The sequence below is a fragment of the Mesoplodon mirus genome, assembly GCF_964341445.2.
Source record: "Mesoplodon mirus genome assembly, chromosome: 12".
NCBI lineage: Eukaryota > Metazoa > Chordata > Mammalia > Artiodactyla > Ziphiidae > Mesoplodon > Mesoplodon mirus.
Window position 1 is genome coordinate 32245286 of NC_138988.1, and position 12755 is coordinate 32258040.

Below are 12755 nucleotides of genomic sequence, written 5' to 3' on the forward strand. Positions count from 1 at the left end.
CCGTAGAATTTCTGAATCAAATAAAATGTTTTAAGATTGTGATGGCTCATTTTTCTAGATCGTGTTTCCTATTTCCTGAATAGCTGGGATTCCTAGCACAATGTTCTGTGGGCTCTCCCTCTGAGAAGGAGGGAGATTATGCAGGGTGAGGAGGCCAGGGTAGCTGGTCTGTCTTGTACTTTAGAGAAAGTGAACCTGCTGCCCTTGACCCTTTACCGCCCCCTCCATTGGGCAGGTGCCTGTTGTCTCCATGGCGTCTGGAGCAGGGACAGGGATACTTACCTCAAGGAGACATTTGACTCTCAGAACAATGGACTTTCTTTGCAGAAATTTGAAAAGAAGTTGACGGACACTGAAATTTGGGAGCCACAAATTTCCTGTCATTCAGAAAGAAGAAGGTGCCTGTGCATTCTTCCGACAGAAGTTCTCTCATCTCCTGTGCGCCCAGTGCTCTGTAAGTTAAATTCTTGGTGTACATCAACTTTGGGGTCTCATTTTTGAGATTCTGAGGCCCAGAATTGGGTAGCTTTGCCGAGGGCACAAAGAAGAAGTCAGCAGCACTGGGATTCATACGTCTGATTGAATCATCCTTACTCCTAATCAATGGGCTATACCGTTTCTCAACATAATGTATAAGGAGAAGAACGAACCTTGAGTAGCAAGTTACAGTGAATTGGTTTCCTCCTCAGTCCAAATGTTGAGAGTAAATCTGGTTTAGAGGTTAAGCAGATGGATCTAAAAGGACTCCATTGGAAGAATCTCATTAGGCAGATACTGCAGTAAGTGAATTCCTCTTTTCTGTTAGTGGGGAAAAATAATCCTCTTTGGATAGCACAAGAAGCCCTAATTTTTACCATGGTATTAGAAAGCAGAGTCCATTTTTACAGCTGTTTAGGGTTCTTAAAATTGCCAACATTTCTGGGACCTCACCACTGGTTTTATTTACTTTGTTTTAGAAATGCAAACTTTAGGGGTAGCAAAGACCAGCTTCCCCTTGCAGGCTTTAGTTAGAAAACATTTTTAATTTTGGTTTAGTTGAATAAGAGACTACAGGCAATAAGCTAAGCAGGTGGATGAGGAAGGAGACATAAATTATATCTTCACTGTCTTAGGCATAGTGAGTCCTTAATAAATATTTGTTTTCTACCCCTACCCCCAGCATACCCTGTCCTCTCTGTCTACAGGAGCAGAATCAGAAGTGGTCCAAGAATAGGATAGATAGAGGATGCAGTGGAGGGAGGGAGGGATACAAACATGGGGTAAGGCCTTTTGCAATGAGATAAAATGTAAATCTCATCTTTGAGATTAAGGAAAAATAATGCAAGATCAGTGGGCTTGGCTCCCTGGCCTCTTTTCTGGAGGGGTTTTACACCATCTTTCACATTTATAGGTGACAAAATCTTTTGACAATATTTACTGTATTTGAGAGCCTAAAGAGTGTACTGGGGACACAGTAATGAATAAGATATACATGATCCCTGCCATCTTGACTCCACCTCTTTATAAGTATGGAACTGTGGGCAAATCACCTAATTGCTCTGAGTCTCAGTTTTTTCATCTGTAGGATGAGACTAATACCCACCACATTGGCTTATTGTGAAGCTTAAATGAGCTGGGGTCTATAAAGCACCCATGGCCATGCTTGGGAAGTGCTAGACACATGGTCAATAGTGGCTATTATTCATTTTGCGGAAGAGCAGGTCTTGGGCTATTTGGGGGCCATATGGACATGGGTGGGAGACAATTCCCTGTTGATGGGAGCTTCAGCCCAGGGATTTTGTCAAGTGCGAAGTTAAATCATCTGTTTCCCCTAAGAGAAGAGCGTGGGTCTGCATCTGACTGTTTTGGGAGGAAGGGATGGGGCTTGGGGAGGGGGAGGTGCGCCTAGCAAAATTAAAGTGAGGCAGGAACCCTGGGCTTCTTAATAGTTGACTGTACAGAGCCTGTGACAGTTGACTGTACATAGCCCGTGACAGTTGACTGTGTACTCAGATCTGCTAATGTCCCATTTACCAGGCTCCATTTTCCCTGGTCATCTTTCAGCCCCTATAGAGACAGACATTTTTCTGAACTTGCTGCTTCAAGGTCCCTGTACCAGATGACCACGCCCTGCTCTGGATGTGAACAAAAGCAGGGATTGTTTCTCTAACTGACTATCAATTCGTGCTCAGGGGAATTTTCCAAGTTTTAGAAGCCGGAGGGGGGCAGAGATAAAGTAATGGTCCTCCAGGATGAGGACGGCTCTTCCTGGTCTTTCCTGCTCTTGCTGGTCAGAAACATTCCAGGGAGTGGGCAGATGTCAGCTTCCAGACAAACCATAGACGTTTCCCACCAGGCCAGGCCAGGCCAGGGAGAACTCAGAGCAAAGAAAGGCCGAAGCATGCCTGGTGACAGAATGCAAATACAAGCAGGTCGTACCTTTGGTTAGTGTACCTGAAGTTTGATGTCCTTGAAAATCCTGCACACGTGTGTATAAACGTGCATTATTATTGGCATGATTTTTAAAATCATTGTGATTAAAGCAGGGCTTTGGTCTCAGGCACCCTGAACTTAGATCTCAGTCGGCTACTTTCTGTGTGACCCTGAGTGGGTCACTTGACCTGATTAGGACTTAGTTTCCACATCTGGGAAGTAAGTAATCTCAGTACCTAATCGGGTTGATGTGAGGCTTGAATGTGAAGCCAAGTAGAGTTCTGGGCACAGAGCCTAGTACACAGTGAGCACCCCTGCCTTTGGGGATGTGCTCACCTGGGGCAGGTTAGGAGTGTACAGTTATAAAGTGTGATCCCCTAAGTGTCTCCCTCAGCCCTGGTCTAGGTAGCAGATTTGCTAGGTGATGGGAGTGGAGCTCCTGTCTCCTGGAGGACTCAGTTATGCAGGGCAATGGGCTGTGACCCTCACAGGAGATGGCTACTTGATCAGCTGTCACTCCCTGCTTGAAACTGCCAATAGCTCTGGAGGTAAACCGCAAAGTTATTACCTGGCCCCTTGCCAACCTCTTTTCTCTGTGTGTCTCTTTCTTCTCTATAGCCATAGCAGAATTTGAAATTCCTCACTCGTATAGTCCTGCCCTGGGTCATTTTCCCCAGGCTGTTTCTTCTGCCTGTCTCTTCTTTTCTAGGTCTCCAGCCCTCCTTTGCAGTCAAACCTTCCTTGACCACTGTCCGCCCTAGTCCAGGTCCTGTCATATGCCTTCCGGAACAGCTCCTGTGATTATGTGCCAGACCCTCTTGCTCACTAGTACGACTGCTCCTTGAGGGCAGGCTGTGCCCCTTGCCTAAGCCTTCCACCTAGGTTAGACTTGGATTCTACTTCTTTAACCAGCTTGGGACCCCAGCCCTACCACTGATCAGTCACTGGGGCAAGTCACCTCATCTCCCCAGTCCTCAGTTTCCTCATCTGTCAAATGGGGGTAAAAATGCACCTGCCTTATGGGGTGGTTGTGAGGATAAAGCAGATGGAGCCTTTATCCTCTCAGCCTTGCCTCTCAGGTTTTCCTCTAACCCAGATTATGAGAGCAGGAAGGACCTGCTTTCAAAGAAGTCTTTTATTAGCTGCTCGCAGAGCATTGCTTAGATCTGAACAGTGAGATCAACACCTTAATCCTTGCACAGGTGTCACCATCCCCTGGGGAAGAAGGCTAGTGTTGCTTCATCAAATGGATGCTCCACACCTTTCAAAAGCAAAAGAAAAAAAAAAAAGGAGGGGGCTGGCATCTGTACATTGCTATGGGCAGAAGAGTTTAATGTCCCTTCCAGTAATTCCACTTCTAGCATTTTTTCTTTAGGAAATAACCAGAAATGTGCATCAAAGTTAATTGTGCATAGATCCTTGTATCACCAAGCGTTATTTCTGATACTGAGGAATGAGGAACAAACCAAGTACCATTTGGGACTGATGATAAGAAGAGGCACATTCATACCACAGACCAACAGCACATTCATACAACAGACCAAGCGGCTCTTAACAATCATGCTGTAGAAGAATATTTTATGACAAGGGAAGGGCTGGGTGGTGTGATTGTGGTTGGGTTTTATCTTATTCTTTATACTTCTCTCAGCATTGTTGTACGAGTGGTATTATGTCATCAGAGGGGTTTAAATGTATGACCTTACACAACAACGAGTGTTAAAGGTACCCAGTGGGCCATGTTGCCAGTTTCAGTGTCTCTCCATTGCTGTTGTCCTTGCCCTTGGTCGTGCCTTTTCAAGAGATTGCTTTCCCCGACTGTGCTGCCTGGTGCCTTGTCCCAGCCCCTCACCATGGCTTTCCTGCCTGTCATCAGTTATAGCTCATCGCTCCCTCATCCATGTGGGGACCCCAGTAGACACCCCAGCTTTCCCAATTGATGACTCAGTGAGGTGACAGCTCTGGTCCTATTCTACCCTCTCTTGCAGAGTTAGGGGAGATGGAGCTGAATTCAAGAATGGGCGCTCATGAACTGTTTCAAGGAGAAAAGGTGGCTGGTCATCAGTGTCTTCTGGCCTCTCCACCAGTTTCCCAACTCCATGGATAGTGACCCACATTTCCTGCCTATTTCCTCTACACTCCCCACCAAAGGACTCCCTTTGGATGTATCATCTCTTCTTCCAACAGTCTCCTAACTTGAGTCCAAGAACCAAGTCCTCCCCACCCTCCCCCTTGCATGAGTGGGGCAGGGGGATGGTACACTGCATATAAACCCTTGTGGGATTACATTGATTTGTTTCTAGTCCACATATCCTTGCAGATCTGTTCTAATTTCCGGAAACCCTGAATTGTAAAACAGAAGAAATAGAGGAGTTTGCCCCTGGTAATAATAAAAATTCATGTTGCCTTTGCTGTGTCCAGGAGACTTTCACCCACTGCATCCATTCCTCATTCAGCAGCTGGTGCAAACCCATTGCCTCTGCCTGAAACTTTCAATGGTAAAGGTTTAGTGTCTCATCTTGGCCACCAAGGCCCCTCCAGCCTTGTTCTCCCCCCACCTGCCCCTCTCCATGGACTTCCAGAAGTGTGCCCTGTGCTCTCCCACCTCTGGGCTTCCATGTCTCCTGTTCTCTCCAACCCAGATCCCACAGGAAGCCTCTCTATGCTCGAATCGGGGCCAGCACTTCCCTTGTGTGTATGTATCTCACCACATGCTGCTCCCTAACCTGCCCAGTGATGGGTCTGACTGTTCCCACATCAGCTGTGAGCTCCGTGGGGTCAGGGACTATGTCTATCTTGTACAGAGTCACTGCTGTTCTCCACAGGTCTGGCATATCGTGTGGCATGTAGCAGACGCTCAAATCACTAAATGGAGTCTAATGGAAATATAACTTATCTCTGACAAGGATGCCTGGGTAGAATAGCAGGTGTCGACGTGTGGGTTGGAACTGCCTGCCTAGCTCTGGGCTGCTGAGGGAGTGGAAGCCCTTTATTATTATTTAATAAACGTGGCTGGGTGTAGTAAGGGATCTTCCATGGTCTGGAGAAGGGAGAATAACAAGAGTTTGGGAGATCTGGATATAGGTTTTGCCCTTGGAAGTGGGAGTACTGGGGAGGGTGTGTGATCCTTGAACAGGAAACGGCTGGATCATGAGGCACTGGGTTTGGGATCAAGGTGTAGTGGAAGGAAGTTGCAGGTGTTGGATCCGGCCCCAAAGGTGGGCTGTGGGCTAGGAAGAGGCCACCCAGCACTATGAGTGCCTGCAAGGAGAGACAGGGGTTGCAGTGAAGAAAGTCTCACCTGCGCCAGAGCAAGGTCTGAACTCCACGCGCTGGTCACAGGGGCCTGGGCTGGGAGACTTACATGCCAGCGGCTGCTGCCAGGACACGTCCCTCACAGGAAGCCCTCGACATCCCGCCTCTTCCTGTGAGGTGGAATGAGGGGGTGGGGGTTAGAGCTCACCCCATGGAGAGAGTTGAGGAGGTCCACTCAGAGCCTGGTCCATTCACTTACTGGAGGGTACGCCTACCGAGAGCCTTAGCCCTTGAGCTGATGCTCTCTCCTCTTACCCGGGGGCTGGCTTCACTTTCACCTTTCTAAGCTTCAGTTCCTGAGAAGTGGGCCCATACAACCCCTACACCTCACAAGGCTGTTGTGAACGTTAAAGTAGATCAAGCACCTAAAATGCACGCCTGGCACATGAAAACAATTGATGAATTTTTTATTTTTATGATGACGGTTTATACTTTCACAAAAGCCCATAACTAATGTGCAGGGTATTTTTTATTCCTGATTTTATGGGGTTCTGAGAACTGTAGGAGTTATCTGTTGAGTGAAAGAATGAATGAATACAGAAAATACTTTTAGTATTTAGATTGCCATGTTTATTTCAGCACGGAAGACCCAGGCCACAGCTGGCTGCTATCTTTTCAAGCTCAGCGTCTGCCCACAAGCTGGCGTTTCCTGAGAACCTGCTGGGCGCGCGGGGATTCGTCCTCAATCTCACCCCCACAGTCGAGGAAAGTGAGGCTTGGGCAAGACTCGACACGCCCAAGGTCAGCCTGGTAGGCGGGGCTGGGGCTCCTAGCGCAGGCTCCGGCTCGCCCGGCAGGGCAGCCCCTGGGGGGTCGCCACGGTCTCCTCCCGCTCGGATACCGGTCCCGCGAGCCACCCCGGGGGAAGCGGGAGCGGGAGGTTGGGCTGTGCACCCTTTCCCCGACCCGGTAAATTCTCTCCGAACTAGGCGTTGGGGGCTGTCCCGGGGACCTGATCTCCCCTCCTCCCTTCCTAGCCTTCCGCGGGACGCCGGCAGGACACGGGGAAGGGAGTGCTGAGCAGCGGCCTAGCCTGACTCCGTCCGGGTACCCCGCCACCGGGCTGGGGCGCCCGCTGGGGTCCCCGGCCCGCCTCCCGCCCACGTGGCCGGTTCGGCCTCTCCGCCCCCGGCCTCGCCCCGCCCCGGGGAACCGCCCCCGTAGCCTCCGCTGCCACCATCGTAGCTGCGGTGCGCTCTGCAGCCCCGCCGGTCGAGCCCGTGCTGGGCGCCGAGGTGAGTGTGGGCCGCTGGCCTGGAGCCCCACTGCTCTGCTAGACCTTCGGAGCGGGACACTTTCCTCGGCTCCTCTCCACCTTCACCCACCATGCCGGAGCGGGACCCCACCCCCACCTCCAAGTCGTCCCCGCTCCATCCCTGTGCCCGCAGCGGGCGACGTGCGCTCTCTGGCTCCGGGCACCTGAGAGCGGCTTAGGTAGGCGGTGCCACCACCAGCCCGGAGCGGCTGCCGCTCGCGCCGGAGACCCTAACTTAGGTCCTCTGGTAACTCTTGGGCGAAAGTTCCCGAGGTGCCACCTGTCCTGGGGCGCAGCCGCTTTTCCGCGGGGTGGCTTCCCTTTGGGCGCTGCTGGTCGGGGCTCGGAGGGCTGCGGTCATTTCGCGGCTGGGACCCCGGCTTTGGGCGCCTGGGGCGGTGGCCGCGGTTTCTGGCCCACCCGAGCCATAGTGCTCGCGGCTGCGTCTTTAAAACTGCGCGGCCAGAGGATCCCGAGATAGAGGCGGGGGAGGCGGACACCAAGGGGTTAACGTGAACTTCGGTCCCTCGTAGTCAAAGACGGGTGAGTGTTTTCTGAACGTGGTAGTTTCTACCAGGTCGGGTTCCCTGGGGCTTTGCCACGGGGAAGAGCCGCGCTTGCACTATCAGCGGCCTCATCATGGGCTTGAACGTTTCTGAAACAGAGCGGCTTGTTCCTAGAGGGCTTTTGCTCCATTTCATGCCTGAAGCCGGCTTGCCTCCAGCACTGGGGGAGGGTGTGAGAACTGCCAAAGAGTAGTTGTTAGCTGTCGTGGATGAACGAGCAGAAACACTACCCAGGTGTTACCACTTTCTACCCTGGGGTGTGGAAGAGGAGTTTTGCTATGTCTGCGCCTTAGCTGTGTAGTCTTGGGCAAGTTACTTCACCTGTCCGTGTCTCAATTTCCCCACCTGTAAAGTGGAGATGATAATAGTACAAACCTTAAAGGGTTGTATAAGATTAAAGTTTTAATGTAGTGCCTGGTACAAGGTAAATTCTACCTTGGTTAGCTGTTCTTCTTGTTATTATTTTGGTTGACGTCTAATGGGGCTCCCCAGTGAGGATGGGGCTCCCCAGTGAGGTAGGTAGGTGAGCAGGCTTTTGGCACTTCCCCTTCCCCTGCTAATGACCTGAATTATTTACACAGTAGCCTCGGTGTCCCCTTCAGCCTAGAAATGCTTGGACTTTGTAGTAACACTTCTTATGGTTAACCAGCCTTGTGCAAAATGTACCTCAGAATGTGAAATTAGAGATGACCTTTGTCAAGGACACTCCTGGAAAATGGGGTCTTAGACCTTCTCTGGAGGCTCTGGGGTGTTATTGGATGTTTCCCTCGCTGGGGTGGAGTGGATAAGGTTTCACCAGAATTCCTTCAGGCCTTGGTCCCCCTGACAGGCTGACATCCTCTAATCTCTGAGAATGTGGGAGTTTATTTAGGGGTACGAGGGCCTGATCTTGTCTCCTCCCTTCCATTTAGTCACCTCTAACAGATTGTCCCTTCCATCAGTGGAGTGTCTCTGGGCCACACCAGTTTATTTTTTTCTTCTGGCAGTGGTAACCACAGACAGGCATTCTGAACCTGCGGCTCTTCTGAAATATACGTGAGATGCTTGAAGCACAGGTGTACATTTTTCCAGAGGGTTTTCTTTTCATCATAGTCTGCAAAAAGCCCGCACCCCACAAATGTGGACCCTGAACCGCTGGTGGGAAGATGCAAGTTCTTGCTCCCTATACAGGGCAGGCCCAAGTTTATATGGAGTCAAGGTGTCAACATTACCTCTGCCCCTGTAGGTGGAGGTGCACACATGTTCCTTTGTGCCCTTGCTCAGAGCACACCTTCCAGTGGAAAATTCAGGTCTGCCTTGACTTGAGAAAATCTGATAAAGAAGTCATTTGGGAAAAGAAGGCAGGCGGTGGGGTTAGGGACTGTTGGCCTATGGTGGGACCTTTAGGATGGGATGCAGTTCATGAGAATTTGAACTCAATGTGTCAGGAGACTTCTTAGGGCCTTTGCACGTGCTCTTCCTTCTGCTGTGCCCACTGTTCCACCACTTATTTTCATGTCTGGCACTTTCTTGCCCTATAGCTCAGATGTCTCCTCTGTAGAGAAGGTTCCCCTGACCACTCAGTCCAAAGCAGAGCCGCAGTTTCTGTCACATTCCCCCATTGTATTTTACTCATGGTGCTTACCTGAAATGGTCTTACTCACGTATCTGTTTATGGGTTTATTGTCTTCACCCAGAAGAATGTAGAATCCAAGAGGGTAGATATGTTGCCCTGGTCACTGCTCAGCTCTGGCCCCTAGCAACAGTAGGTGCTCAATAGATGTCCCTGAGTGACCGAACGAATGAGTATCTGCTGAGAGAAGCAAGGCGAGTCTGGAGAGGTTTAAGAGTAGTGAAATGCAAAGGAACTGGCCATTAGTCAGGAACACCAGGCTACAGTGACCTTTGAGGTCACATAGTTTAACCTGCAGTTTAAACCACCTCCACAACACCTCTTCCTAGTTATTGCTTAACCTGGGCTTGAATCCTCCAGTGACAGGGAACTCATTGCCTCCAGAGAGAGCCCATTCTTGTGGAGGAAAGATGTGTGCAGAGAACCAGATATAGTCCCCGTACCCCCTCTTATGAGGATGAGATGTGGCCTCCAGACTTCTGCATGCTATTGCTCCAGTTTTTCTGGTCTACGTTGCATCCTGATCCTTTCATCCATCACCATCCATCCCAGAAAGCTGCCTTTACTTCTCTGCCATCACCAAGGTTCCTGAGCCCCTGACCAGAACTCAGTGTGCTGCTGAGTCATATGTCATCTGAGGGGGCCTGAGGCAAAGAGGCATCAAAGAAAACTGCAGTAGTTTAGAAACTTTCGAGGCCAAGATCTGTATTGTTCAGGCTCCTGTAACTCATTGGGCAGCAGGGGTGGGTGGTGATGGGGTGTGGAGCTCTGTTTCTTTCACTCTTTTGTTCTTTCCCTGGATTTTTTCAATTCATTCCTTAATCGGTTTATTAATTGTGGCCCTAGATATATTTTTAAAAAATTAATCCTTGGTGGACTTCCCCAGCAGTCCAAACTAGGATCCCACATGCCACAAAATGCGGCCAAAAAAAAAAAAATTATTCATCCTTGGACCCATTATCTTCATGGTTTGTATAAATATTGCCTGATTCATATCACCTCACATATACAAGTTGAAACTTGAGTGAAAATGAAATGTTTTTATATATGATTCTAACTTATTGAGTCAGTTTCTGCGTGGGAGGTCACCAGTGTGGGGAGTAGGGCTGGGTCCACTGTGGAGAGGTTTGGTGGCAAGCTTTGCTTTTTTCATGTGCCTTAGCCACTTAGCTCAGCTCGTTTACTTCATGTATTCAAGAACCACTTATGGAGGGAGGGCTCTGGCCTGGCCACATGGCAGTCAAGGAAACCAACAGTGTTCCTCCCTTTAGGAGTTCACATCCCAGTGATGGAGATGGACAGTAGACAACTAGACCTATAATGTAATGTGAGGGAGTGTGATCAGTGTGATGAAGGAGATGAAGCTGGGTAAGGGGATCCAGAGTGGCTGGAATGGAGGCAGGGTTGGTTTAGGTTAGGGAAGGTCTCTCTGAGGAAGCAGCATTTGAGCAGAAACCCAGTTGAAAGAGGGAGCAGCCATGTGGGTGTCTTAGGGAAGACCATTCTATGCATATAGAACCCAAGGTTGTGGTCAAGCCCCTGGTGTGGCCAGTCAGCTCTTGAGCCCTGGACATGGTCTGTCTCCCTGGTGAAGGGAGAGGGGAAGTGAGCCGTGTGGGCAGAAGCTCCCCCACCTTCTCCCCAAATCCTAGCAGGTGACTGGAGGAAGAGCTCAGCATTTTGTGCTCTCCTAGTTGACCAGAATGCTCATGCCTTCCTTTCTAGAGGGTGGGACCTGGAGTGATGATGTTCCTGAAATTGCTGCCTTGACAACTGAGCATGAGCCTAGGGGGCTTGATGCAATATTCTCATTGGTTATAGCAGAGAGAGAGAGAGAGAGAGAGAGAGAGAGAGAGAGAGAGAGAGAGAGAGAGTGTGTGTGTGTGTGTGTGTGTGTGTGTGTGTGTGTGTGTGTGTTGGAATATACTGTGGAAAAGGAACTGACATAGCAGCCTTCAGTAAATGACAGTTGATCTGAATGGCTGTGCCTTGGGCTGCTGAGCTCAGCACCAATATCTTCATATTATCTCTGCAACTGTCCTGTGGCACGGACCCTCTTAGTGAACCCATTTTTCGGAACCCATTTTTCACACCCAGTTGTGGTGTGGAGTGATGAATAACTTGCCAACTGTTTGTTTTCTTGGGCCTCTTGTCAGTTGTATTGGGAGAGGTGAAGGTGAGGAGGATCTTCCCTGAAGATTTATTCAGTGATTTAAAGAAAGATGGGTGTTTTATTTATTTTTAATTAATTAATTAATTAATTTTTGGCTACGTTGGGTCTTCGTTGCTGCACGCGGGCTTTCTCTAGTTGCGGTGAGCGGGGGATACTCTTCATTGCGGTGTGCAGGCTTCTCATTGTGGTGGCTTCTCTTGTTGTGGAGCACGGGCTCTAGGCTCGTGGGCTTCAGTAGTTGTGGCTCACAGGCTCAGTAGTTGTGGCTCGTGGGCTCTAGAGCGCAGTCTCAGTAGTTGCGGCGCACAGGCTTTGTTGCTCTGCGGCATGTGGGATCTTCCCGGACCAGGGATCGAACCTGTGTCCCCTGCATTGGCAGGCATATTCTTAGGTGCTGTGCCACCAGGGAAGTCCCAAGATGGGTGTTTTAAATATCTTAGATAGGCCTCTCTTTTGTGCACATCCCTGTGGAATGTCAGATCTGGGAGACAAAGGCTGCTCCTGGCCAAATGCTCAGTCCCTGGCTCAGTGAGGGTTTGTTGCGATGTTAGGTAGATGCCCCAGGGTTTCTGGTGGCCATGGAACAACAAGGCTGGAGGAGGTCATTGCCTTCATTTCCCAGGTGTCTCCTGACTTTTCCAGGGTGGACCAAAAGTCAGGGCAGAACTAGACATGGGGCCCAAGTCAAAACCAGAATGCTCCAGAAAGAGAGGCTGGGGCCCGTGGCCAGAGTTGGAGGATAGAGGAGGCAGCTTGGTGTCTTGCCTGGCTCAGCCAGCTAAAGACCAAGCTAGTTATTTAACAGTTCAACTTGGTTCCTTGTCCCAACACCTCACCTCCACTTCCAGCCAGCATATGGTAAATTTATGGATCTGGATTTGCTGTTCCTGCCAATAGAACCCCAAGCCCGGAATTCATCTCCAGTTCTGAGCTCAGTAATATTTCCTGGAAGCTGGAGCAGCACACTGACTGGCTTTGAGGCAAATAGAAATTGTAGAGATGGCATTTGGGGTTCTGTGTTCCAGTCTCCACCCCAGCATTTTCAGTGGAGTGACCTTGGACAAGGTGCCTAACCTCTCCAAGCCTGTTTGCTCATCTGTAAAGGGGGGTAGTGCTTGCCTGTACCTCACAGGTCTGCTCTGAGGATGAAATGAGAAGATAATTGCAAAGTGCTTACCCCCGTCACAGCCTGCATGCGGGAGGGGCTGGCCAGGGGTGTCATCTGGTGACTAAGGATTGACCCAGGTCACTCCATCACTGCTTTGTGCTCCTAATAGGAGAGGTGTGCTCAGACACATTGGAAGTTCTTCATTCAGATTTGGGGGTTTCACTGGCGTGGGTGTTATTCTTTTTGGAGATGATCTTATTAGGAGCCAAATCTGGATAATGGAGTTGGGGGTCAGTTTATGGTGAGACAGAGGCCAG

At 49.9% G+C, this 12755-nt stretch overlaps 1 protein-coding gene across 1 annotated transcript in view; it reads left to right on the plus strand.

Annotated features, from left to right (window-relative positions):
• Window positions 1-6876: 6876 nt before the first annotated feature.
• Window positions 6877-12755, plus strand: part of ARHGEF3 (Rho guanine nucleotide exchange factor 3) — a 322788-nt gene continuing 316909 nt past the window's right edge. Inside the window, exon 1 of the mRNA XM_082639210.1 lies at window positions 6877-6959. The gene's annotated coding sequence lies outside the window, so the exon portion shown is untranslated. The remainder of the gene's footprint in view (window positions 6960-12755) is intronic.